General features: G+C 34.1%; 1 protein-coding gene across 3 annotated transcripts in view; it reads right to left on the bottom strand.

Annotated features, from left to right (window-relative positions):
• The window catches only part of sema3d (sema domain, immunoglobulin domain (Ig), short basic domain, secreted, (semaphorin) 3D), a 186,627-nt gene that overhangs the window by 55,541 nt on the left and 103,989 nt on the right, over nucleotides 1-27,097 (bottom strand). Inside the window, exon 1 of one of the 3 annotated variants that reach the window (XM_088647162.1) lies at nucleotides 12,894-13,327. The exons of 1 other annotated variant lie outside the window; for it this stretch is intronic. The gene's annotated coding sequence lies outside the window, so the exon portion shown is untranslated. Of the gene's footprint in view, nucleotides 1-1,726; nucleotides 1,781-12,893; nucleotides 13,328-27,097 lie in introns of those variants that run through there. One more of the 3 variants, XM_088647164.1, reaches the window with a different exon arrangement.

Here is a 27,097-nt window from a genome sequence, read left to right as displayed (position 1 = left end):
TAATACACAATAAGCACTTCCATGATTCAAGAGCATGTTATACTGTACAAAATTCTGATAAACCTCATCTCACTTCACTTGAAGGAAAACTATATAAACCATTTCAATAGCTGTGTTTAGTTTTGAAGTTTATTTTTAGTTGTTTTATTTTCATTCTTTTTTAATTGTTATCGGGTTTTTTTATTTCACAATTATAGAATTGTTATAACCAAGAAGTGATTGTAGTCAGCAGCAACTATGCAACACTGATAACTTTAAAACAAGAATTAACTATCTGTCACACGAAGGACCTAAAGGCTCTTTGAGAAAGTATTACTTAATGATGAAGTAGTAATCTGAAGTACAGTTTTTCAGGTATGTTTTGTGTTGAGATAATTGCTTTTAAGCAAAACCTTTCCATTACTAAAATAAATGACTTGACAACCGATTCACAAAGAAATTGAGTTATACATGCAGTTTATACACCAAATATATCATTGTATATTGTAAAAATACACTACAAAATCAATGTAAGGGAACCAACTAGGTTCTAATCTGCTGCACAGTCACATAAAAAGTATACATAATATTCTGAATTAAAAATCTGTAATTAAGAAAACCTCTTGTCTCAAGGTTACTGCAGAATGCATTTCGAGATTAGGCTCTAAACTAAGTTATTCTTAAGCAATACCATTCTAAACACACACATTACACACATTTATATTCAAATATTGAAACAAACATGTTAAATCATTCATATACTTATAAACCAAATAACAGTTTGAAATATCAGGAAAATTTATGCCACACATTTTCACATGTAAGAATGATACTGCTGCATCTTCAGTGTTTAGAACTTTACTTCATCCACTTATTGATGTGCTGTATCACGTATATTTACATTTCACAGCTAAATGAATTAAGGTTCTGCGATAACAAACACCCAGAGCAGCACCCTGCTACCAGTGCTGGTCTTCTACTGATAAAAAAGACAGCTGGTTTATCAGAAACAAACCGTTATCTGTTTTTATATGGCAAAGACAAAATACCAAATGAAAATAGATTATATATCATATTTTCATGTAAAGGACAGCTACCTAACAACAAAATGCAAACAGTATTGTTTGTTAAATTACCGAGTCAAGAAAGAAAAAGTTATTTAAAGTTGCTACAGTAGCATTTCACTACATTAGAACAATAGGTTTATTCCATGCTGAAAAAAAGAAGAAAGAAAACACAACGTTTCGGCCGTGGAGCCTTCTTCAGGTGTTTAAGCAAAACCTTAAGCAAAAGTTTAAGCTAAACTTTCACTATATAAGCCAAGTAGTAGCTAGTAGTGACAAGATTATATGCTTATATGCTTTTTGAGTCTAGTCAGAGAGAACAAGTTTCTACATTTTCATGCTGGAAAAGAGCAGTCTTTTTTCTTTCATTAAGGTCTTCTTCTATGTCACTTTTCCCAACAAATGTATTTGACACTGCTTAATTAACATTTTCCAATGGGACAGCTAATCAAGCTATGTTCAAGTCCACACAAAATACTAAGGGTACATTTTCACCTGAGGTTACAGCAACTTTTTTTTCCAGAGCTTTTTGTTTGCTTTATTAGATGGTTCAAACTACTACACAAGGGAACATCAGTTTATCTTTAGTGTGTCTTACTGGGGATAAGAGGATGTAGAGCTACAAATGATTTTTGTTAGTAATTTTTTTTATCTAAAGAATGTAAACAAACAGTTCTACTCACTTTATATCTCTGACAACGGTGATAAGGGGATGAGTGTATAAGATATTCCCATGACCACCTACTGTATGTGCTGCTGAGAAAGTCAACATAAGTTTATTCAAAATTCTAATCACTACTTTTAAAGTTCCATGTTTCATTAAATTAAGTTTTCTTAAGTGCCTTTCCAGAAGCACTTGGCAGTAATAAACACAATAAGTAATGATATACTTCATAAAACATTTATTTTTTATAGATTATGTACAAAATCTTTTTTAAACATCAGAACAGATAGGACAGATGGAGGAAACTGAGGTACTGTATAGCACTTCAGAAAGAGCAAACAAAAACAACCATAACCTAAAGTAATCACATGCTTTAGAATATAAATGATTCAAACATAAAAAAACACTGTAAAGGAATAGGCTCTGGAGTGTACTACTGTACAGGCCTAAAAATTCAAACATTATGTGTTAGGCAATATTATGTAATTACTGTATCAGGAAAAAGTATATACAGGTAAAAGTAGTTATTGTGGGAAATGTTAACTTTCCTCAAATGGCTTGTGATAAATCATCAGGGATTTCAGGAGCAAAAACTGAAATGGGATACATGGCTAATGATTGCTTCCTTGTTTAGTTGTTTTTTTTTTTTTTGTGGAATGCCAAGTATAGGAAATGGCTGTATTGGTCAGGTTTCTCAGACTGCAATTGTTGGAGACAACAGATGTTAATTATAGGTTGTTAGCAAAACTCTTTAGTCACAAACTGTCACAGAACACAGGGACAATGCCCACTAATTGGATATGTACTTATGTTGCTGCCACTCATATAAAGGATAACAAAACTGAACCTAGTAATTTGAGACCAGTAAGTCTTACTGTACTTCTGTTACATGTAAGGTTATAGAAATGAACCTAATCATAAGCAAAATAGCGGATCATCTGTAATAGGATAGGCAATAGGAGTGATTCTATGGCAAAGTGCACAAGGATTTAAAAAAGTAAGGTTTTGCTTGAAACATTACTACTAATGGACATAAACAGAACAGATGATATTTTATATTTAAATTTTCAGATGTTTAGTAAAATTCCTCATAAAAGATTAATTCAGAAAATACAGCTGGTAGCCATTGATGGAAATGTATATGAACTGGTTAATATACAGGAAACTGTGAGTACAGATAAGGGGTGAATGTTCAAATTGAGGTGATGCAATTATCGGCAAACCGCAGAGATTGGTATTAAGACCCTGGCTTTTCCTGATTTATATCAATGGCCTAGATTCTGGAAAAGCTAACTAGTCAAGATTGCAGATTATACTAAATTAGGAGGATTAGACTAAGCTACAGAGGAAATTCAAAAAGATTTAAACAAAATTCAAGACTGTGCAAACACCTGACAGGAGATTTAAATGTATTACTCGGCACATAGCAAAAGTTAAACTACAGATACAAAAATAAGAAAGACTGAAGTTAAGGATGTGTCAACATATACACATCTTCTAGACAATGTGAGCAAGTAAATACAAATGAGAACAATGTTAGAGTTTAAAAACTTTAGAATTTAAATCAAAGGATATGATGTTAAAACTCTACATAGAAAGAGCTAGTTATACATATTGACACTATATACTACAAATATTGAGTACTGTCGCTCTGGAAACAGTCCAAAGGGCAAACAGTTACAATCTCAAACTCAAATGAAGTGAATGTTTTAGTCTTGCACAGAAAACACGATGAGGGGACTACATTCAAGTATTCAAAATCCTAAAAGACACTGAAAACATTAACACTATGAATATCTTCAGAATCAACAGTGAAACAAACAAGGAGAGAAATGGAAACTAAGAAGAAGTGCTTTTGAAAGTGAATCAATGGGTTTTTTTAATTGAAAAGTTCAGATGAGATCTTTATTTTTAGCACTAAAGAAGGTTCACCTAACACTTCAGGTGCTAAAACACTGAAATCAAAACTATTACAGTACAAATTATATAAATCAAATTCAAGGTGTAAGGGCTTGGTAGTCAGAAATTTAAAAGTGCATCTTAAATTCTTTTAGTTTCAGTAATGGTAGTACAACCCCTCAAAGATCCATTAACTATAAGTACAGTATGGTGGTACAGCTACCTAGTGGTGTCCTGGGATTAATTCCTGGGATCCTATCTGCATGGAGTTTGTCTGTTCACATGGGTTTTCACTAGGTGCTCTGTTTTCCTCCCATAGTCTGAAGACATACTAGCAGGTTAACTGGCGTCTGTGTAAATTGGTCCTGGTTTGAGTGTGTGCATACAATATTTGTGTCTATGTGTCCCATGCATTTGGACTGATGTCCCATCCATGATGTATTCTGTCTTGCACTTTTTGCTAACCAGGACAGGCTCTGGGACAGAAAATGGATGTTTTTGAACACAGCTATAAATTCCTTTGTGAAAAGTGGATTATGATTTTTTTTTTAAATAGAAACATATGCATACATCAGTAAGTCATGAGCAAGAACTAAAAAATGTCTTTTGATGTCCTGCAATAGGAAATGAAAGTTATATTTTTTCTAATTTCGCTTTTTTGTTGTCAGCTGCTATTCTCTTACATCTTTAGAAATAATTCCTTTGTGGAAAAATATTTTTTTGCCCAAATCAACAATCACTGGGGAAATTTTACAAAAATTGTAAGGGACAATCAGCTTGTTCCCTAACTCTAATTTCAATAACAGTCATAACATTGACCAAAAGGTCTTCTTTGTACAGTTTAATTAATATTTTCTCAATGAAACAGGTATTCTGTTCAGGTCAATAGTGTTTTCAAGGTTCTCATTCATGACTACATTTGGTTTGTGTTTCCCTGAGATTATGGTTATTACATAATTCAGAATGCTATAATGAAGACAGCATGCACTCTTATATCTTAGTGAAATTATATCACAAAACAATACAGTGAGGCAAAAGAGGCTGCAAATATACTTGTAAGTTAATACAAATATACGACTTATTTATTATTTTCCTTTGTTGGTGAACGTACAGTAACAAGAATAACTCCAAGAGTGCCAACAGAAATAATAATAATATCCTATATCTGTCTAAAATATTCTTTAAAAACATTGATTTTGCTGAAGATAAAAGGGATAAAACCTTACTGTACAATTAGAATACAATAATGATAATACAGGATCCTAGAGATAAGACAATTGGCAAACACGTAGCATATTTATTTCTATCATGCAAATTCTGCATAAAGGAAATTCCAGTGTAAAGCAGATACAGTACATATGATTTGTGAAACAGAGATAGAAAATACATTTTAGGAAAAAGAGGCATTGTAATAGAATCATAACTTCATGCATCTAGTCACTACACAGATCAATACAAAAAGCACATGGGATGATTGGATATATGTATATCTTATATATATCTTGTATATCAAACTAAGAAAATCAATCTGCACTACTGTACTATTACAAAAATTATTATAAACACTGTTCAAACACTATTATAAACATGATTCATTACATGACATTTTAGTTTTTGTAAAGTATTGCAAAAGTCGATTTAGCTATTTCAGATACACAAAAGCATAATACAAGAGCAAATCTGTAAGCCTGCACCAATTCTAAAAAAACATTTTGAAAAAGAAAATTATTAACTCATGGAATGGATTCCACATTTTGATTAAGACTGGAATATTTTAATACCAGAAAATAGTGAGCGCAGATGAGCTAAATGCTTTTAATCATAATTGTTATGCTTTCCCATGTTCTTATCTAAAAAAAGATGCATTCAGTTAAAATCTGGATAATCTGTTCAGTAGAGTGATTGTGGCATGTTTGAATATTTTGGTTTTACATCAAGAGCCTAAGATTTTCATGTTTCTTTGTCCATCCGTCAACTGATTAACTCAATGACTAATTCCCTGGGAACTGATACTTACATCATGTGTCCAGTCTTCTTTCATATTGTCAAGTTTAGATTTACAAATATCCCTGTGTCCAAATTCTCTAAAAAACGTTATACTAATATTTTCTATCTCCAGATTTGCATATTCATCACAATGTCACTATAAACACCACAGTTTGAAAATAAATGTCTGTTTTTCGAGACCCACCTATAAAAAGATCAATCTGATATCGCCAAACCACTGAAGGTATCACAATGTCATTACATTTCTTGCTAAAGCAACAATGTGCTTGTTCAAAAAATAGTAACAGAGTAACAGAGCAGTGTTAGCTAGGGTAACATCTTCCCTGAAAGAAACTCTGAATTTTAAAGCTTCTAAAGCTAGCAAATCAAATCTGAAAAAAAAGGAATATGTCTTCTTGACTGCCACCTTTGACCACACAGTTTCTGAACTTGGCAAGGGTGATGTCAGTACTTTCCTGTGCAGAAGCCATTATTGGCCATTTCCTGCAAAACATACAGAATACACCTAGATTCCAGACCTTCTCAAAATAACATCTACACTACAAAAGTCAAAGATGGATGAGCGCATCCAAACATTAGTTAAGAGATTCAGGTGGCTGGAAGAACTGCAATAGTAAAATTAATTTTAGCTTTAACGTGTGATGTTTTCATCTAGCTAAAGTTTGAATTGATCCAAGTGTTTCAGTCTCAGCATCTGAAAGCAGTATGATTTAAGAAGCAATAACTCAGCCTCTACCCACACTGACAGAAACATATTTATTTTATATAACCAAGTAAAAATACACTTAAGATCAGACTTTTGTTCTTTTATAAGAGATTTGGTTTTGCACTAGACATCCTTTAATTTCATATATGAATTAATATGCACAAAGTAAAGCTTTACCAGTGGTAGAAACATTTTTTTATTTATTTTCCGAGTTACTGTACATTAGTGTGTTGAGGTGTATGTGGATGGGGGGGAAGGGGGCTGTAGGTGCTGAACTATGACACTCATTGGAAGGAAGGTGCATCTTAAGCACGTGTCCCTAAAAGTTTGACCACAGCCTTGATACTCTGCCACAGCAGCATACTTTCATTTGAACCAGTACTTAAAAAGAAAAAATATATATATTGTATAGAGAAACATTAATATTGAAATGACAATAATAAGGAAAACAGCAGAAATCACAAAGTAGTTGTAAGAACTAGTATTTACTTAGCAGGTTCTGTTATCCAGAACAAGGACTTGGGCTCTGAATTCAGATGAGTATAACAAGGAACAACAGAGTAGCACGACAAAAGCGAGGGAAAAAGAAAATGCCAGGCAAACTGCAAAATACTGCACGACTTAGAACAGACGGATAATTTTAGCAGGAAAGTCGGCCAAAAGGGATTTACATGTGGTTGGAAAAATATCAACTTGACGACTCTGGTTTGCTCAAATGGAATCAACGTTTAATGGTATAATTATTACATGACATTTTTTAGGAAAATCCATTCTATTGAGCTGTAATTACTTACCTGTTGAAGTCTGGAGCAATTCCAGAACTTTATTTTAGTTGAAATTCTTTGTAGTGAAAGGACCATTATTCAAAGGAATTTTTAGATTCTTTGTCAAAGCATGTCTGAAAATGTGGAATCCTAGCAAATTCTGAACATTAAAGGTGCATAAAACACATTTTGTTAAATCCATTTCTTATATCTACATATTTTCAAAACAAGTTGTTTTTAACATTTCCTTTTACTAAACCTTGTTTTGATAACACAAATAGTATAAAACCTTACACAATTATGTCTTTTGCATCAGCCAGAAATATACTTCACAGAACACGTATTAAAATGCACAGTTTACAAAGTTGGATGGATGTTTCTGAAGACAATGAATAAATCTGGGTTAAAAGTAAGGTTATTCAGGCACTGCAAAATGACAGAACAATCTAATTCATCCACTGTTCTTGAGTCTTTCATTCACTGAGCCAAATATCACTCCAAAACGTAAATTTACAATTTCTGTCATATAAATCAGATATTCTAGGAAAGGTTTAGCTAAAGGGTCTGCCTATCCATTCATGTGTTACAAATGAGCAAGTGAGAGACAAACACTTCGTGGTGCATGGCCTAGCCTAAACATTACATTTCACTTTATGCTGATTAAACTGTTCATTATTTCGGATATATCTAGTTCAAGCCTGAATATTTTAGATTAGATGGTTTTAAATGTATTACAGTCACTTTGTATACCTTGGAATTCCACTGATAGTAGCTAGTTTTACCTACAATATCTCTTTTCAGTCATATTTCTTTTTATGTATGTATTTAGCCATTAAACATTTCCCCCACTACTAGTAAATTCAGAAAAAAAAGAGAATATACTTGACATTTTTATCAAAATCAAAGTAGATTTGATTGATGGCCTTTGTTAAAGGTCACACTACATAGTACAACCATCCATTCATTTTATCACTGCTTCATTCAATTCAGGGTTGCAGGGGATTTGGAGCTAGAGGTCTGCTACCCAACCCGAGCCCGACGGGGCCCGGCAAAGTATCGGGTTTGGGGACAGATAGTTTTTTCCACATACAACTTCGGGCTTGGGCCAGGTTCGGGTTTATTTTCTAATACGTGAAAATGAATTATTATTTTATGTTTTAAATTTATTTTGTATCAGAAGAAATTCGTAACTCATTTTATGCACTCGCTTGCTTGCATTGTAAAATCGCGTCTTTGAGAATCCGTCTCCATGTGTGCCTGTGTGTCTACTCGCTCTGAGAGGAAAAGAGTGACCGATTTTGGGTTTGGGTCGGTTTCGGGTTACAAATATGGCAGTACCATTTGGGCTCGGTCAGGTTAGGTCTCAGGTACAGGCCAGGTTTGGGCTTCAATTTCATGCCCGTGCAGACCTCTAGTTGGAGCCTATTCCAGCAAGCAATGGACACTAGGTAAAATATGTGTTGGACAATTTTCCCAGAAGCCAATTAACGTACCAGTATGAGCACCCGGTGGAAACCCACACAAACACGGGAAGATAATAAAAACACACAGATAGCACCCCAATCTGGAATTGGACCCAGGGCCTCAGTGCCGTGAGGCAGCAATGCTAACTATTGTACCACTAAGCCACCCCACAAAGTACAACCTTTATTGTATATTTTCCTGTATTAATGCATTAAATTCTATGATACCACCAAAATATCTAAATCAGATTAACTTGTTATAACTGGTTTTATTTGGAGGGGCAAGCAGTCTAGGGAGTAGGCTGACAACTGTATAGCACCCCAAAGATAATGGAGGCCTTGCAGTACTAAATTCAAAATATTTTTTATTTTAAGGTAAGGCTCTATGGGACTTTGGATCTTGCAGCTTCAGTTAATTAAACCAATGAGACTATAGGTTCTTCTGTTTTGTTCTCCTGCTGTCTGTTTTCGATTAGGCCTTATTATAGCAAACAAATTAAACATCTGAAAAACGTTAATCGTTTTCTTTGCACTTCATGCAATAGAATTTCATAATCTCACTCCACACCAACTGTTTTCTTACTTATTCATTTTCAGCCTTTAATTTAAACTTTTTTGTAACTTTGTAAATGCATGTCTTTTACCGGTGGGTTTTACTGAAGCCAGAACATCTATCTTGTGTGGAGACTATATCCCTTTATTCATTTGTAGATTTTCTAGTTATTGATCGGCGTAAAGCTAAATTGCAGGGACTTTTTTTTTTACAATTTACAGAAAATATGTTCCAGATAAGCTCCTTCCATTAATCTATAATATTTTCTCTTAATGTTTTGATCTGTTGGCTTATATAGTATATAACAATTTTAAAAAAATCATTCATAAAACATGTTGCAGGATTAAAACAGCATTTCTTAACTGTGCAACACTATTTGTTCCCAGACATGTTAACCATATTATAATAACACAAAATACAAAAGAACTCCACTATTTTTAATGATTGGATTACAAATAAAAGTCAGTGTACTTACAATAAACTTTCTCAAGTCAGTAATAACAATATGAATAAAATATATTTGAAGATAATTGTACAGTGATTAGGGAGTTTTTCATTTCACTATCAAATGACAAAGGACACCTTACCAAGTATAACACAGACCTCCCAGTCTCCTAATATTAATCCATTTACCTTAACCACAGTGAGCATTCTTTTTCTATATGAATTAATGCTAATGTCTGGAGATGCAAAGTGGATCCACATCAGAGAGTAAGCTTCAAAGGAATGAGTAAAGATTAATTCCACAATGAAAAGTAGAAAGAAAAAATCATCAACGAGGAAACCAGATGAAGGCAAACCTATTACATTATGCTTTTATCCTTTCCTTCTGCTTTTCAGTGTGAAATTAATCTCCACTTCTTCCAGTGGAATGTCTCACATATATCTTTTAAATATTATATAAAAGTGAAAACATTACAGTTTTCATTACATACAGGAGAGTACCCAGTCTTGGCACACTCTTACTCATCAAACACTGTCACACTTTTTGTTGAGTGTAAGTAGACAGCGCCATGCTATACAAACTAAAATACATTTCATTCAACAGCAAAGGGTCATCTGTCTCCACATTCACGTTTTGAATGTATTGTCCAGATGAGCAAGTGCCTTAGAAGTCTGCCAATTAGCCCAACCCTATCTTGCTAAGTAAGGGCAATATTGCTTCAGGTTGATTGGAAATCTTCCAAGACATCATATTTGTTTCCTACCTTTCCCTTTTGGTATCATGCTCATTTATTTTAATTCTATGATGAAATATAATTGCCACAGAAACCACGATAAAACTGATTGTACAGTACTATTAGGGCCAAGTCCAACAGTATTCATGAGGAATATTTTTACTTTTTTATCATGATGGATTTGCTATGTTGGTAAAACAACTTAACCATCATGGCACTCAAAAAGGGTACCTTCAAATGTCTGTTAAGTTACGCCAAGAGTTTAATAAAAACACGTCTTTGGCTATAGGTCAGACTCCCTGAATTTTATAATTTTAGCCAAAACACTTTCGATTATTTTGATTCTAGTGCCATTCTCATTGGCAGTTCCCTTCTCATTCTGTGTGCTCAACATTGTTCTGAGGACATAGAACACTATACAATGCAATTTGCAAAATTAAATCAAATACAACAATTCACAACCTTTTTATATAAGCAAGATACAAGGAACCCTTCTGTTCTATGTTCAACTTAGCCCCTACCATATTTAACATAAGAAATTTGCAATCACATTATAAAGCTTTTATATAATGAAGTATATACAGGTATATTTATTTAACTTGCTTTTAAAATTACATAGCACAAATTAACCTGACAATTAATTTTCTTCTGTCATTTTGAAAAAAAAAAGTAATTGGAATTTTGCCCATTAACTAAAAAACAACATTCCAAGGTCTAAGAATTTGACTGAAAAAAATATTTTAATCCTTTCAGTCTTTGAAGACAATCATAAGTAAACCTGAAATATGTTCTGAACCCAAAAACACTATTACACAGAAACATGCAGGCACAAAAGCGAAATCCTCTTTAGGGTTTTGCATTCAATTAGAATAAAACAATGAAAGTTTGGGTGTGAAAAATGTATAGGGAAAGTCTATAAAACATGTATACTGTCAAGTAGCCGTAAACATGCCAAAAAACAGGAATAGAGCTTGTTTCACTATGCTTAAAAGAAATGAATACTTAACTTTATGTACATACTGTATATGTCATTACCCTTTATGCATTTAACATTTAAATCTAATTCCAAACTTTTTCTACATAGGACTATTATTTACTTGTTTCCAATGAAAATAGGTACCAAACTGACCAACCAACATGCCATGTGATTCTAAGTGATCTTTACTATCACTAAAATGAACCATCCTTGTAGTGTTGTCAAGGAATATGTAATGAGAATACAATAATCCTATCTCCTTGCACAGCCACTTCAACATTTATTAGACTTCTATATTAAACTGGTGTACTGTTGAATTTGTTGATATCATCACATTCTATTATTGCTCAAAACCGGAAGGTGATTCGGATTCAGAAAGAACTCAACTCAATAAACATTCATCACTTAAGCATTCACAGACATGTCCGATTTTGAAGCTTCTTCAAATATGTTATACAGTATCTAAATGTTTCATTAATGTGTGCCTTTTTGTAAAATCAGATGCATTGGTACTGTAACAGCAGTCATTACAAATACTGGTTGAAACGTCAGTGATGTTTCTCCACCATGAACAATAACTGAGATAAGAGACCCAAAATGTGATGTTCCAGATATCTCATGAGGTCATTTCTTGGCACCTGTTTCAAAATCAGAAGCATGCCAGTGAAAATGTTAAAAAGACTTGTCATGAGTCTTGAATCTTATTACAGTACATACTTTACAGTATGAGAAAGAGAACATGAAAATACACTGTTCCACTTATTTAATGATGATATTTGTAGCAGTGACCACAAAGTAACCACAAAACAAAAATCCTTTATATTTTGACATAACACCAATAATTTTTACATTCATTTTTAAGAATTTATACGTCTTATAAGAAGGTCTTTTTGCATGTCCTGAGATTTTATTTACATGTGGTGTATCTTAAAACCATTAATCGTCAGATACATGTGCTATAGTCAAACACCGTTTTTTGAGCAAGGAACGTGTACTTCAACCAAGATAAGTTTAATCAACGAACTGTTTCTGTTAGTTGTCTGCTATACTAATATGTAAATATTTTTAATCCGTCACAGGAGACCACTTTGCAACCTCCAGATTTACTGCACCAAGTATGATTTCATTGATGCACTAAAAGCTTGTGGTCGACTAAATTGGACAGGTCTTGTTTTGCTGACACCATTAATTCTCATTTGCTCCTGTGTTAATCTGGAAAGTCTGTGATAATGTGTAAAATACAGTGTTAATGTTCAAGTATATTTAAAAAAGATACTGAACTGCATATTGTGTAGATGTGGTTGTTGTACAGCATGTACTATTTTAACTACTAGCAATACTACTGCCATTACTCATGCCAATACTTTTTGGAGTTCCTGGATATAAATGTTTTTCTAAAGATTTAAACGTTGTTATTTGGTCTTAATAAGTTTCAGTCCTCCCTCGTAAAATAAATGTCATTTTTTCCCCAAGACCTATAAATTAGGGTTGCGTAAACGAGCAATAATAGTTAACTCTGAAAAAAAATGCATTGCTTTTAAACATGCACAATATCTCAGAAAAAGTGACATTGATTACTTAAAATTACATCATTTATGTTTCATTCTTACATAAAAAACATGTAAATGTAAGCATCGTACCTGCGCTCTACTTTGTCTTCAAGCAGTTAAGGTGTCTCCCTCCCTGCATACGACTTGGAAATAAAGAGATTTGTAGACGCATGTGTTCATGCTCCACCTAGTCTCCCTGCAAATAGAGAGTGCAGAGGGCGCTCCAAAACGGTTTGAATATACTGTAAGGTGTTACTTTTATACGGTGGGGGAAAATGCAGCTCAGCTTCAAAGACTTTTTTTTAGAACATACAGCAAAACAATAAAATGCTCTTCCTTTTTAATTATTCTCTTAATGCGTCTTTAGATAATTTTCACGGGAGTTGATCTGTCTAAACCTTCTTGTGTGTCAACAAACTCCAAGCAGTCCCGGGAATCCGCAAACCTACAATTAGCGGTGCAAGTTCTCCAGGCAGGGAGTGGTCAGATGCAAACTAGACAGAGAAGAGCCAACACTAAGAATCAGGGGTCATTTTCTCACCCGCTGTTGAATTGTTTTGCTTTCTCTGACGTCAAGAACGAAACAATTCAAAATAAGCCTTTCTGTCAGTTTACTAAATACAATCTTAAATTCAATTCTCTAAAACGTCATAGGCTTTACAAATTCAAAGATTGTTCTAGAGAATTTGAACCCATGTCATATATTATTAATTGAAATCCTGCATCTAACGTGTGGCATCTTAAAAGCGGCAATTTACCGCTATATTTCTTAAACTAAGAAATGAGCAAATGCGGTAATAAAGATAAATATTGTAATAATGGGAAAATAATTTTCTGAAAAAATAACTGGTTTCCCAGTTGTTAAAAGGGGCCCCCTTGTGGAAACATTTAAATGGAAATAACTGTCCGATACAAATAGCAGAAAATTATATGAACATGCATGTGATTTATAGTATATACAGTACATATTCGGATTGATTTTAGTCTACTTGCGTGTTACTGAACCATTTCTTCTTTTCTTTAAGACAGTCATTTCAGGTATTTGTGATCCGATGGCAATAGTCTTAATATGAAACGTTTTTAAACTGCAGAATTCTTAAAAGTAAACTGCAAACTGCCAAAAGAAGCCCAGTGATCTAATTTTAAAATGCATACTTTCACAGCGCTAAAAATAAAATGCACTTACACATTAACACTCACACCCCTAATTGGATATCAATGAAAATAGCTACCATACATGTCATATAAAGAAAATCTGGTAAAAAAAAAATGTTTAGGCTTATATTGCTTTATGAATATACAGCAACTCAACAGGATTTCCTATAGCTGAAAATGAACTTAATAAACACCTGCATTATAATTGATGTTATCCAATTATTCATGATAGTTTTGTTTTGTAAAACAGGCGCCTCCCGTTCTCAGTTTCAAATGCTATTCTATGTAGGTTCCACAGATCATTCTCAAGAATCATGTTGGACTGACTTTGAGGAATTTGCGTATTTGAAGTAGGCTTCCTCATAGCTATTGAGCTACTTCAAACTTAAAGGGCTTAGTTCTTTTAACCTGACAGTGTAGGACATTCCTTTTTGTCACGCGAAGTATCTGGGTGCTTTTCTCTGAACTGATTGAAATAAACTGATATTAAGCAGAAACATCATTTTTTGTAATATTGTCACCAAAATAGTACAATATATTTTAACTGAATATTGAATGATTTTTACTAGTCAATTTTACAGTTTTAATATAAATATCTATTGATTTAACCTGTATACTTTTAACTATCTTGCATTCAATTTGCCCTTTTTTATTACCTAGGAGCACACCTGGTTTTTTTTCTGTATCAACTTTAAACTTAATGTTTCCTGTCTTTTAAGCATTGTTTTTGTTTGTTGCATGAAATACTCTGCATGTGTATAATGCACTTACCATATTAAAAGCTTTCTAACAGGTGTTTTGAATTACCTGTATCAGAGTAGATTATTTATATAAAATAAGGAGAGCAGTGGTTCTAAAGATCCATGTTACAAGTTGAGCATTCTCTGATTATCTGTACTTTCAATCCAAAGATACACATTACATTCAATGCCTATTGCTTGTGTTATGAGAGCTGCTATCCCCCAGGATCCCAGTCCTGTATACTTCATCCTCTATTTTAGTTCTGCTTATCACATCCACAACCATATCACAACAGAAGTGAGACTTATTCTATAATTGCCTGGTTTAGTTTTGGCAACCTTTGGTGGATGAGAAGTGTGTTAGCAAATTCTAATGATTGAGTATGACCCCTGCCTTGATTGAATATTGGAAAACGTTTGGTTAATGGCCTATGAATATCATCTCTTGTTTCCTTAACTAGAATTGATAGGATACACTCAAACCCTTGGAGATCTGTTTATGTTAAATGCCTCTAATACTTGTAGAAATTCTGCTTCTTCTATGACAGTACTATTATTTAGAGCTTTATCCTTTCTCAGCCTGGAACATTATTATTTTTATCTTGTAAACACTTGAGTGAAATGCATTAGCCATTTCCCTTTCATGATTGAGATGTTTCCCATTATTATTTTACTTCATCCTTCATTGTTCTTTTTCTGTTGAGTTAATGCTGAAAAAATATTTTATTTGAGCTTTTATTTTATTAATACTGCAAGGTGTCATGACGCAGTGGTTAGCAATGCTGTCTCACAGCACTAGGACCCTGTTTTCAATTCAGGACATGGCGTGTTATCTGCATGGAGTTTGTATGTTCTCTCCATGTTCGTGTGGGTTACCTCTGGGAAATTGTGTTTTCCTTCCATAGTCCAAAAACATACCAGTAGGTCAATTGGCTTCTGGGAAAATTGGCCCTGATGTGAGTTTGTGTCTCCCTTGCGATGGACTAGCATCCCATTCAGGGTGTACCCTGCCCTGGATCCATTGCTTGCTCAGATAGGCTCCGGCTCCCCTGCTTTCCTGAATTGGAAGAAGCGATTAAAAAATGGATGGAATTAGTATTACTTTCTATCTCCATCTTGGGCCTTCTCATATTCTTGTTAGTGGTGGAATTCATTTGCCATTTATTATTTTCATTTCTTAAACTGCATCCTGACTTTTAAAAAATAATTTTATAAAGTACTTTCTTTCACCTTGTTTATTTTTTACTTAATTGACTTGGAACCATTGGGGCCTCTGTTTGTTAACCCTGAGTTCCGTCATGTAATATTTATGTTAATGTGAATAAATACATTGAAAAAAAGTAAAGCACAAAAGGCAAAGTTTCTGACAGGTTCACCTCTATCTTTGTTAAGATAGAAATTGTTAATTTGTATGAAGTCAATTCTGCTTTTCATTACATTGATAAAGACACTTCCTTATTAAAGAAAACAAATCCTTGATACAAGTAATTAAATTACTATAACATTGGTACTGTAGATGTCAAGGACATGAGGCCAAATTTGGCTACCTTGCTGTTTTTCACATTTGGCTAACAAATTATTTTAATAATGGTATTTGTTTAAAACGTCCAAGATTTTATTTTTATAAATCTTGGACATAGTTGTCCATAAGGATGAGGCTACAACAACCTGAGGCTGCTCATTGAAGATGTGCCATGTTTATTAAACAAATAACTCGTAAACATTTGAACTTTTCTTTGGAATCAAAGTCTAAGTCTGTTTTGGCAACAAAATATTTTTCAAAAACTCTAGTTTTATCAGGCTCCTACGTGTAGGGGTATTAACCTAGGTGTTCTGGCTAAATTCCACTTTGGGCTTACTCAATTTAGTTTACCTAAATTTTAGCCTTAATTCAATTATCAAAGTAATTTTTTGCTTCTCTAACTCGTCTGTGTGTGTAGGGGTCATCTGGTACCAAATAGCTTCCATGTGTCACCAGGTGGGTGCTATATTTCAATACAGAATAAAGTGTGTTAATTCCAATATATAAAGTCCTCTGGGATGAATACCATTACATAAATGAAAGGAATTTTGTTGAGCTTTAAATTTCAGTACAATTCATTTATTCTTTTATTTTTTATAGGATAAAGAGATTTAACTACCATTACAATATAGATTTTCAGAAAATTCAATTGATCCCTGTAATATATAATAAATATTAGTTGGATATTAGACTCATGTGCTACACACAAAAGACCTTTATGCAAAAGCATTTGAAGTGGAAAAAAAATAACTTTATAAAAGAGATTCTGACATTAGCTATTGTCTATAATGCATAAAGCACAAAAACACCATGGATTACATTATTTGAAATTGTATGGTATATAGCATGTGAATATGCTAAGATTGTAAACCAAATCAGGGCTCCTTATTCTTAACAAAACTACTATTTGTTTACCAATATACAGTATGATGTGTCCTACAAAACCATTCAAACTTTTTCTACGATGGCTTGTTTTGTGAAAGTACTGTAGATTATATTACATACACATTTCTTTAACTTTATATTTCATTAAAAACCTGAATTCTTAAACTGAAGTTTTCTAAGGGTAAGATAAGTTACTGTAAATGTCATCAAGTATAATGAGAACAAACTGATAAATGTTAATTTCATAAGTATTCAGAACTGTAAACTTAATATTTAGTGGAAGCGTGCTTGGCAGCAATTACGTCCATAAGTAATTGGAGATAAGTTTCTACCAACTTCGCAAACTGACTGTGTATTTCTGCTCTTTCTTCTTGGCAGATTTACTAAAACTCAGGGATCACTTGCAGACATCAGTTTTCAAGTTTGTCCACAGATTCTTAATAGGTTTCAAGTCAAGACTTTGACGGCTCCAGTCAAGGACATTCACTTTCTTTATTGCATATTTATTGCATGAAGCAGCCACCACCATATGTGACTGTAGGGATAGTTTTGACTGGGAGATGTAGTATGTTGGGTCAGTACCAAATATAACACTTTCAAACTACTAAACCTCCAGTTTGGTCTCATCTGACCACAACACTCTTTTGCACATTTTTGCAGGATCATTTAGATGCTTTGTAACAAATTTCTGACAATCTTTTCCATTTCACAATATACAGTAGGCCATCTTTATAGATTGACTGGGATATTGTTGTGATTCATATTTTCTCCAAAATCAGTCATTGAACTTTTGTTCTTTTAAAGTTGCCATTGACCTCACAGGGGCACCCCTTTTACAGTTTCTTCTTTGCCCGGCTACTCAGTTTAGAGTGATGGGCTGTGATCTGTTCTTAATGATTTAGTAGACTGTACTATTCACAGACCTCAATACTTTTTTTGCTTCCTGCTCCTGTACTGTGCTTTGGAACTACTTTATAATTGACTTGAAAGCTCCTTACTCTTAGAGACCACTCAACTAATTGTTTGGATCATTAAGGTAATTTAGTGCACCTAAATTAATTTTGGTATAATACAGCAAAGAGTGTATATTCTTTATGCAGTCTTGACTTATCTTGACTTATCCAGGTACTGGCCAGGCTCAACCCAGCTTAGCTTCAGTGGGTAACCAGTTGAGAGCTGCAGGGTGATATGGCTGCTGGCATATGTATAATGATCTGCTGTAACTACAATTTAAATTAACATAATTCATAGCTACTGCTTGCTCTTAAAACATAATCTTGAAAGCAGTTATATACTGTAGATAAGAAACAGGTTGTCCACCAAAACACAATATGGCTGCCCTAGTTTCCAGATTCTTTTGAATGAACTAAAAAGTGTTGCTCAAAAATGATTAAATACTTCTAATACCTTAACACAAATTGTCTTAACAGAAATTTAGACTAGGATGAAAATGTCACTACTATATATGATGGATTATGCAAGGCAGTTATTGAAGAAGAAAACAGCATTTCTATGAAAGATCTGACATTTCTATTATGATATTTGTCCTTTTAGTGCTTCAGAATACATACTATACTAAATTGTAGTAAATTCTGTGCAGTATTTCCAGTGTTGGAAAGATTTTTTCCTTTAAGGATTTCTAATTACTTAAAAGCTTTTGTCTCATGCTGAATATATACATGTGACTGTCGCGGTTCCGCGCAGTGTCGTGCCCTCCACCGCCCGTTCCGTCCCGCAGCACCTGGGGCGCGAACCTGGGTCTCCGGCGTAACACAACAGGGAACCAACCGCGTGGGCTAAAGGAGACCTCCCTCAGCCCAAGCAGCTGAGGTCCCTGCTACGTGCAGTGAGGGCGCTGACGTCACCGTATCCAAACTAGCTCCGCTACACCCTCCCCTGTTGAACTTCGCCCTGGTGAAGGACACTCCACACTCCCTCCCGAGTCACGGCACAAATGTGATCGGCGTGTTTCCGCGCGGGGTTGTGCCCCCCCGCTACCCGTTCCGTCCCGCAGCACCTGGGGCATGAACCCGGGTCTCCGGCGTAACACAACAGGGAACCAGCCTCATGAGCTTAAGGAGACCTCCCTCAGCCCAGGCAGCTGAGGTCCCTGCTATGCGCAGTGAGGGCGCTGACGTCACCGTATCCGAACTAGCTCCGCTACATACAGTACACATAAGCAACAACTAATTCATTCTGTGGCTCAATAAAGCTGACAATATACAGTATACACCAGCAAGTGTTTGTAACAGTCATGAATGCATAACAGATCACTAAAACTGCAGTGTGATATCTTTTAAATAATCTTAAATCTCTTTTATTACAATGTATCAAATGTACAATGTATAATGCATGTATTTTTATTCTCTGTACTGAAGTAATCAAAGAACAGAGGAAAATAAAGACTCATTGAGCTTTAGGTGATCAGTGGACCACTCAAGGTGATATACAGTATATGACCAGGCCTGACAAATCACCATATTCAGGTCCAACAGTGCTGAATTATCAGTACTTAAAATGAAATAACCTCTAGACAATTTTATAAAAACAAAGCCAGGGATTTCAAATTTTATTAATACTAATTTATGTGGTTTAGTTTCTGTCGGTAGGTGTTGGATTTCAAAAAGAAATGATGTGGTGCCTATACTACAACCTCAGACCTTCTAACCTTTAGCCAGCTTACGATGCTTTGTGGACGGTTGGCTTGAAGGTTACAGTTTGGTGTCACAAAGCGCAAACAGCTGGACTGCAGCACAAATAGAAACTGGCCTTATAAAGTGCCATTTAGTACACACCAAGCAGTATGAGGACATAATTTCTAGTCAAACATGCAGTATATTTTTAAAACAAAAAAGTGGAATCAAAATTGGCTAATATTAATTAAATAAAAAAAGCATTTCCATTTCCTTTATTGTAACATTCTAACTGCACCAAGGGGACTTGCTGTTAATAGCACAGTCAATTGAAGAAAACACAAAACAACAAAACAGTCTCCAGGGTGGTATTTGACAGTTTAGTGATAATGTTTTGTCAAATAAGCTTTTATGCACATTGCACAGTGACATACCAGTAGTGAAGTCCTTAGCTGGAACCTTTTTTGTTGGATGTATGTCCCTGTGGAGTTAAAAGCTCACAACAGATAAAATAGTTTGTTATAGAAAATTGCCTTTTCTGCTGTTCAGCACACCAGATGCATTTCACAGATGATATCTTTCATAAAGAATTGTCAGGCCTTTACTTTGTTTTCCTTCCCTAAATAATTCAGTCCTTATATTACTGGGACTGCAAAAATGTGAAGGCCAGCGTGTAACACATTCATTCTAACTTTTGGAAAATATACCTTGGACAATAGCCCTGATTTTTAACCTCAAAATCAAACTTTCATATTATGGCAGAATGTAATTGAAAACTGCCTGAACAGAGAAAATATCATGTAAAAATATGGGTATTTGCTGTCATTGTTGACACTATGTGCATCAATACTTCAGATTCAAATTAACTTTAGTTTTAAAGCACAGTGTGAAATTTTACAATTCAAATAATAGCTCTCCAAAGAAAACATTAACCAACCGTTGCAGGATAAACTGCAAGTTGGCATGTGCAATTTTAAATTAACTTTGTAAATTGGAATTTTATTTCATTATGCCTTGATATATTACATTTAAATTTTAAACCATTTGGAGCAGGCAGGATAGAGTTTTGTTACAGGTGAAACTGGAATATGGGTAATTGGAATACTGCTGGAAAGTAGAATTCTTATTGTAATGAGATTAAGATGACTGATAGTTTCATTTTGGTTTGTTTTTTTTTTCACCACAATAATGCTGTTACTCTTACAGCAACTTTTGTGTAGTGTAAATTGCCACAAATTTCCCTTAAGGCTTCCTCATGTATTGTATTATGGCACTACTTGTCACTTTGGTGGAACTGGTCCCTGCACTTTATATTGCACTGGGACAGACATTATTTTACATAACCATGGAGTATATTGTGACTTTGGGAGGTTGCAGATTTTTAGATCCCTGGCATTAGGACATTAGAGTGTTTTTAAAATAGAAATTATGCAGTTAGCTATATGATAACCTGAATTGGCCTCTATGTACTATGTGCTATGTAAGAGAGATCTCACACTCACAGGAACAGATGTGTCCACCTCTTTTTACATTTACAGCATGCTGATTTTGGTTGTTTCTGTTTTCTTGCGCAACTTTTGAGGGATCCTGTTACACTGAATAATTCTTTTTTTTTTCAGAGTATGACACCAAATGTCTAGTTCCAGTCAGTGTTGTTTAAAGATGCAGTACACTCAATAGCACCTAATGTATTGCACAGATTCTACAAGGAAAAGGTAGAAATAAAGTCAGCTATCTTAATTGTCTATAAACTATTCTATTTATTATGTGCTGGAATGTTTATAGAAAGCAAAACAAAAACAGACTACAATAAAATCTGCAAGTAATTTGATATCTTATTAATCATGTATAATTCTCTGGTACAAAAGCAGGCATTTTGCCAGTGTGTACCATCAAGGGAACACTTACAGTTTGTGTTCTACTTTAAAATATTAGTGGAAAGTGTCTGAATGATTAAAGAATCACACTATTAGTTTATCTCAGATGCTAAAGTGTTCTTGGCCCAGGCTTACTTTAATCAGTATCTGTAGCTCAGAGCCAGCTGAATGCTCAGTAATCCTGTGATCCAGCAGTTGTTACTCAGGTCTGACAGAAAGACAGGGTTATTTGAAAGTGAAGACGAACAATCATTCTGTTAGAGGAATACTGTCCAGAAATATTTTTTTAAAAAATTATAATTTGATTGTCAAATTCCACAAATATTTATTTTTGAACAACAGCAGTCATTTTTTTTAGTTCAACTGTTTTTTTAGTTGACTTTCAAAAGAGGTCAATGTACTTTGTGTTTATATTATTATGAATGCTCATTTATTTCACATTAACCTAAATTCATTTAGGTGCTCACAATTACCTTAAGAAGCCACACAATCAGCCTCTGTCTGTGTGTAATAGTGCATTCACATGTTTTCAGAAAAATAAGCCTCTGTACAAACACTGTCAAGTACCACAGTCAGGTAGTGTATTTCAAGCAATTTCAAAACGACTTAAGGATAAAATTGTAAAAAATGTTAAAAAACATTTTGAAAACTTCTGTACATAAGTGACTGCCACGCAACTACAGACAGGAAAACCGCCAAGAAGAACGGACAAAAATTGTACCAAGGTGTTATGAAAAGTTGGTAGAGACTTACCCAGAAAAACTTGTGTCTGTAATTGCTACCAAAGAGGCAGAGGCTTATACGATCAACATGTTTCAATTTTTTCTTCCTAGTTTTTACTGAGCTTGACTGTAACTTATCTTAACCTTATGAGACTTGTGTTTTTAGTTTTTGGAATTCTACAGTTCTATCCTTGAAACTTAATTGATCTCTGTACGCTTCAGCTTGTTTTGCAAGAAATGCTAAAAAATATTCTTTGAAATGTTTTCAATTAAAGTGAACATCAATTTCGAGTGTAACTCAACAGAGAAAATTAACTAATCTTAATAATTTTTTAGGAACACTGCCAAGATATCCTATGATTGTAGTCCCAAATCAAATTATGTGAACTAAACCCATGCATTCATTTTGTTTTCTTAACAATGTTGGAAAGTTTTGTTTCTTTCGTATGCAGGTTTAACCTAGTTAACCATATTATGTCTGTTTCTGGCTTAAAATGAACATATAAAATATAAACTGAAAAATAAGTACATAATTAATGGACTGCAATCTGCTATTGGAAAGCAAACTGTAAACTGTGAAATCAGAGATTCCCCAACAGGTTATTGCTATCAAAGACCAAAGTGGCAGATCACAGAAATCCATTATTTCTAGATAAAACATTTCTTGCACAAAATGCATTATATTTATTTACTATTATTTATATATTTAATTATGACCTTTGTAGTCAAAGCAAAGCATTTAATTAACAGAAATAGCAATTTAATAGAAGAGCATAGATTGCAAACCGTATAAAGATGTTTACAAACCAATTCTGTGCTACGTAGTAACATTTTATAAGTAAAACACTAATGTTTATTTTATATTCTTATGTATTCTAAAAACAATTGATAATTCTGTAATTTCTTCATGCAATGATTTAGCACATAACAATAAAGCCCATCGGCATCAAGAGGACTTGTAAAAAATTGATTTGTGAGAATGTTCCAAAATAAAAAAAGCCTGCAGTTCCTCTACTCCAAACACTACTGAACTCATTTGACCTGGTTTTTTCAGATGCAAAACCAGTACAAGTTGTTATTTAATTTCAATAAAATATACTTCTAATATTACCTTCTAATTTGTAAAAAAAATATATTTGTAAAAATATGTTTACCTGCGGCATTTTGTGTTTAAGCAACTTATTTATTTTGATCTATAAAAAAAATCCACACTTTTGGTCATCTCATTCCAGAAAAGCAAACAAACTTTAAAAACTTCAGAATGTGAGGATTCTCTTACATATACTAGGCTGATGCCATGTGCATGCTACCTGCATGAGTATGAACATCAATTAATGTATAAACTAGTAAGTATGTGATCTTAAGCAATTTAATGTAAATAGCTTTTGTGTCATTTAATTTCTAAGGTCTAAGGTCTTTGCCCCAAAGGAAAATTCAAGTGTCTATGTCCTTAACAGTATACTTGCAAAACTATTTTGTGTTATATAAAGAACATCTTAGGTAAAGAAGTTTCATCAGGTACAGTATACCCATTTTAGGATGCATCCCTTCAATAGAAAACTATTCAGTTCTGGGTAGGTGGTTATAGTCCCATTAAAAGTGAATAATTTGCACAGCATGCACTCCACAGGGTGTTAGCAGAAGAAACTGACCAAGTCTCCTTTTAGGGTTTTTAAAAGCAAACAAAAAATATGATGTTCGCAATCAAAAGGAGAACCAAGTTCCACATACTGTAGTCAAAGGGGTTTAAGGGTGTCTCTATGACAAATGTTTGTACTCCTGTTAACAAAATAAATCGCCATTGAAAACTACATGTGACAGTACAAAAAATCTTTTAAAACCATTTATCTGAAAAGATGTTGGTTCATTCAGTACAAGAGATATTAAAAATTTATAAGGGGAAAATTTAAAATAGTTTTAAATAATTTACTTTATATCACAGCAGTGACAACCTAAAAGTTTATTTGGGGAAAAGTAATAATCATACAATCATATATTACGTCTGATTAATTCAAATATCACTTTTTTGATTATTTTTTAAACAAATTTTACTTCAGTTCAAACGTTCAGGCAACTTCCTGTACAAGGGAGTATGGAGTATTTGGAGAGTTATATATTTTCAAATAGGGTACAAAAAAAAATCAATTATATAAAACGAGCACACCCTGTAACAATGTTAATGACTTCCATGTGCATTTTAATTAATGGGTCATTGAGAGAGGCACACAGCAGGATATTTCTGGTTGCAGCTTACTGACCAATTATTGTTTTATCCCCATCTTGATATATATGTTTGGCATCAGGTCCACTAATGGTGTTAAAACACAAAGAGAGCATTAATGTAAAACATTTAAGCAACATTTCCAATGGGTCACTTCACAGCTTGATAGCCAATAGCCATCTGTATCCACCTTCAGCAGTAATAACTGTCTTTAGCCAATATACAGTATATTATGGTTTATGTGTTTCTCTCCAAGATGATTCAACTTAATAACATCAAATGACAATATACGAGAGGAAAAAACGCATTAACTTTTTTTTCACTAATACTCCAAAGAAATCTATGACTTGATTGTCTATGTGCTTAAAGTTCTATTTTTATGGGAGATTCACTGTGTTACTTCAAAACACATCAATGAGGCTTTTGCTTTTTTTCTCAGGAAATATCTGTTATCATACTGTCTCAGACTGATTTAATTGCCCCATTTTTATGCACAGGATAGAAATGTGGGTGTAATCTGCATCCCTCACTTTTTATATAGACCTGCCATTTAATTATCCAATCACCCTTGCTGTTTGGTTGGTGAAAAACTGATTTTGTGAGTCCAGAACAGTTAAATGGAGGTGTCTACATATACAAATTAAAGATAATATGTACTCATTACACATGGAATGAATGTGAAACCTGATGACAACAGACATTACTGCATTAACCTTCAGGCATTATTGTAGTTAAAATACAGCTCAGTGAATGTTTGCTTATAAATAGTTTACATGACTAAATTCATATATCATTTTAACCATTGCATTACTGGCTTGATCATTTCAATATTTTAATAATATTTTCCAATAAAATTAAACATTTCTTATTTAGGCATGTTATATATATATATTGTATATGAAGATCCACACCCTCTACATTCATTTACTTTAACCTTATCAAATTACTATAAGAATAAACAGTTAGGTAATAAAAAACTAATAAGGAATCTCATGCTGTGTCTTTTGGTGTGGGATTTCTTGTAGAATTAGCTTTTGATCTTTTTATGAGATTCGCACTACTGACCTATTTCAAATCAACAGCAATGTGAAGTATGGAGTGGGAAGCTACATCAGAATACAGAAAGCAGTGGAACAAACAGAGGTTCATTCCAGGCTAAAATGTACGAATAAAAACATTTTCACAGTGGAGCTTTCTTCAAGGTATTTGCTGGAGAAAGGGAGAGAGCAGTAATATAAGGGAAAGGGGTGTGGTAGGGAAGACTAAAGGGAAACTGTGAGAGTGGATGGGGAAAGGTAAAAGGGATATACAGTAGGGAGATGAAAATATGGGTTAAAGATTCCAACATGGAAGCCATCAATCTGTAACGAATGGATTAAAAACAGATTAGTCGATTGCTAGAAGTGTTGGGGGAAAGTATGAATGTATGAACAAAGCTTAAGAATGATTTTGTTTTCTAATGTGTTTTGGTATGGAAGTCTTTGAAGTACTATAAAAGAACACAGGCAAAAAGGTCAGTGTAAACGTAATGAGGGGAGATACATGTAAAAGGGGTGCCTTTCGTCGAGGAAAGATCTTCAATCCCTTCGGCTCTGACCAGTTCCCTGGAGTCTTCCTCCTGATTTACCAGTGATGGCAGAGCACTTTCTGCAAGAAATGTAATAAAGTAGACAAGCATGATGTTTTTGGGTGATCCTAAAATGGCCAGATTGTACATGTATTTTATATGCCAGCAGCCATATCACCATACAACTAACAACCCAGTGAAGCGAAGCAGATGTGAGCCTGGTCATTACCTGGATGGGAGACCTCCTGGGAAAAACTAAGGTTGTTGCTGGAAGAGGTGTTAGTGGGGCCAGTAGGGCACCCTGTAGTAATGCCCACCTGTAAAGCGCTTTGAGTGGAGCGTCCAGAACAGCAATGTCTGAGTATAAGCAATTTTTATTATATTTATGTGGGCAGTGCTATTGACTGTAAATTTGCAGGTGATTAAGTGCCCTGAAGGTTGACAAATGCCGGTCATGGCTCACAGGCGTGAATGGTTAAGAAACCTTTGGACCATATACAACAGCTGTTTTGCACACCCAAAGCACACTATTCCACTGGTGCACAATTAACCATCAACTATCGCTTATATTGTTCACCAACGGATATTTAAGATGACAGTGTTTTCTGCTCAGTCATTTTTGGCTTTGTGCCCTCATGTTAGTTTTCTCTGGCCATGTTACTCACTAGCTTTTGACCATGTCTCTAAAAGCTTTTTTTTTATTCTTTGTCTGTGTTTTCCCTGCTTCAACCTGGTTTGCAGAACTACACTTTGGACTACCTTTTGTGGTTCTTCCTGGTTTGCTACTTATACAACTTTCATGGATTATCATTTGTGTCTTTGCCTAGTGTTTTGTTAGTTTTGAACCCTGCTTGCTTGGATGGCTTCTGAGTACTCTCTCGCATTACCCTCTGCACTTTCTTCCTGTGACTTACTGGTTTTGACCCCCCACCTGCTTGTTTATAAACCTGGACTGTATTTTTGTTTCATTTT

This window comes from Lepisosteus platostomus, chromosome 9 (genome assembly GCF_059453375.1).
Source record: "Lepisosteus platostomus isolate fLepPlt1 chromosome 9, fLepPlt1.hap1, whole genome shotgun sequence".
Taxonomy (NCBI): Eukaryota; Metazoa; Chordata; class Actinopteri; order Semionotiformes; family Lepisosteidae; genus Lepisosteus; species Lepisosteus platostomus.
The sequence above is the reverse complement of the archived record's forward strand: the minus strand, read 5'-3'. Positions and strand labels throughout refer to the sequence as shown.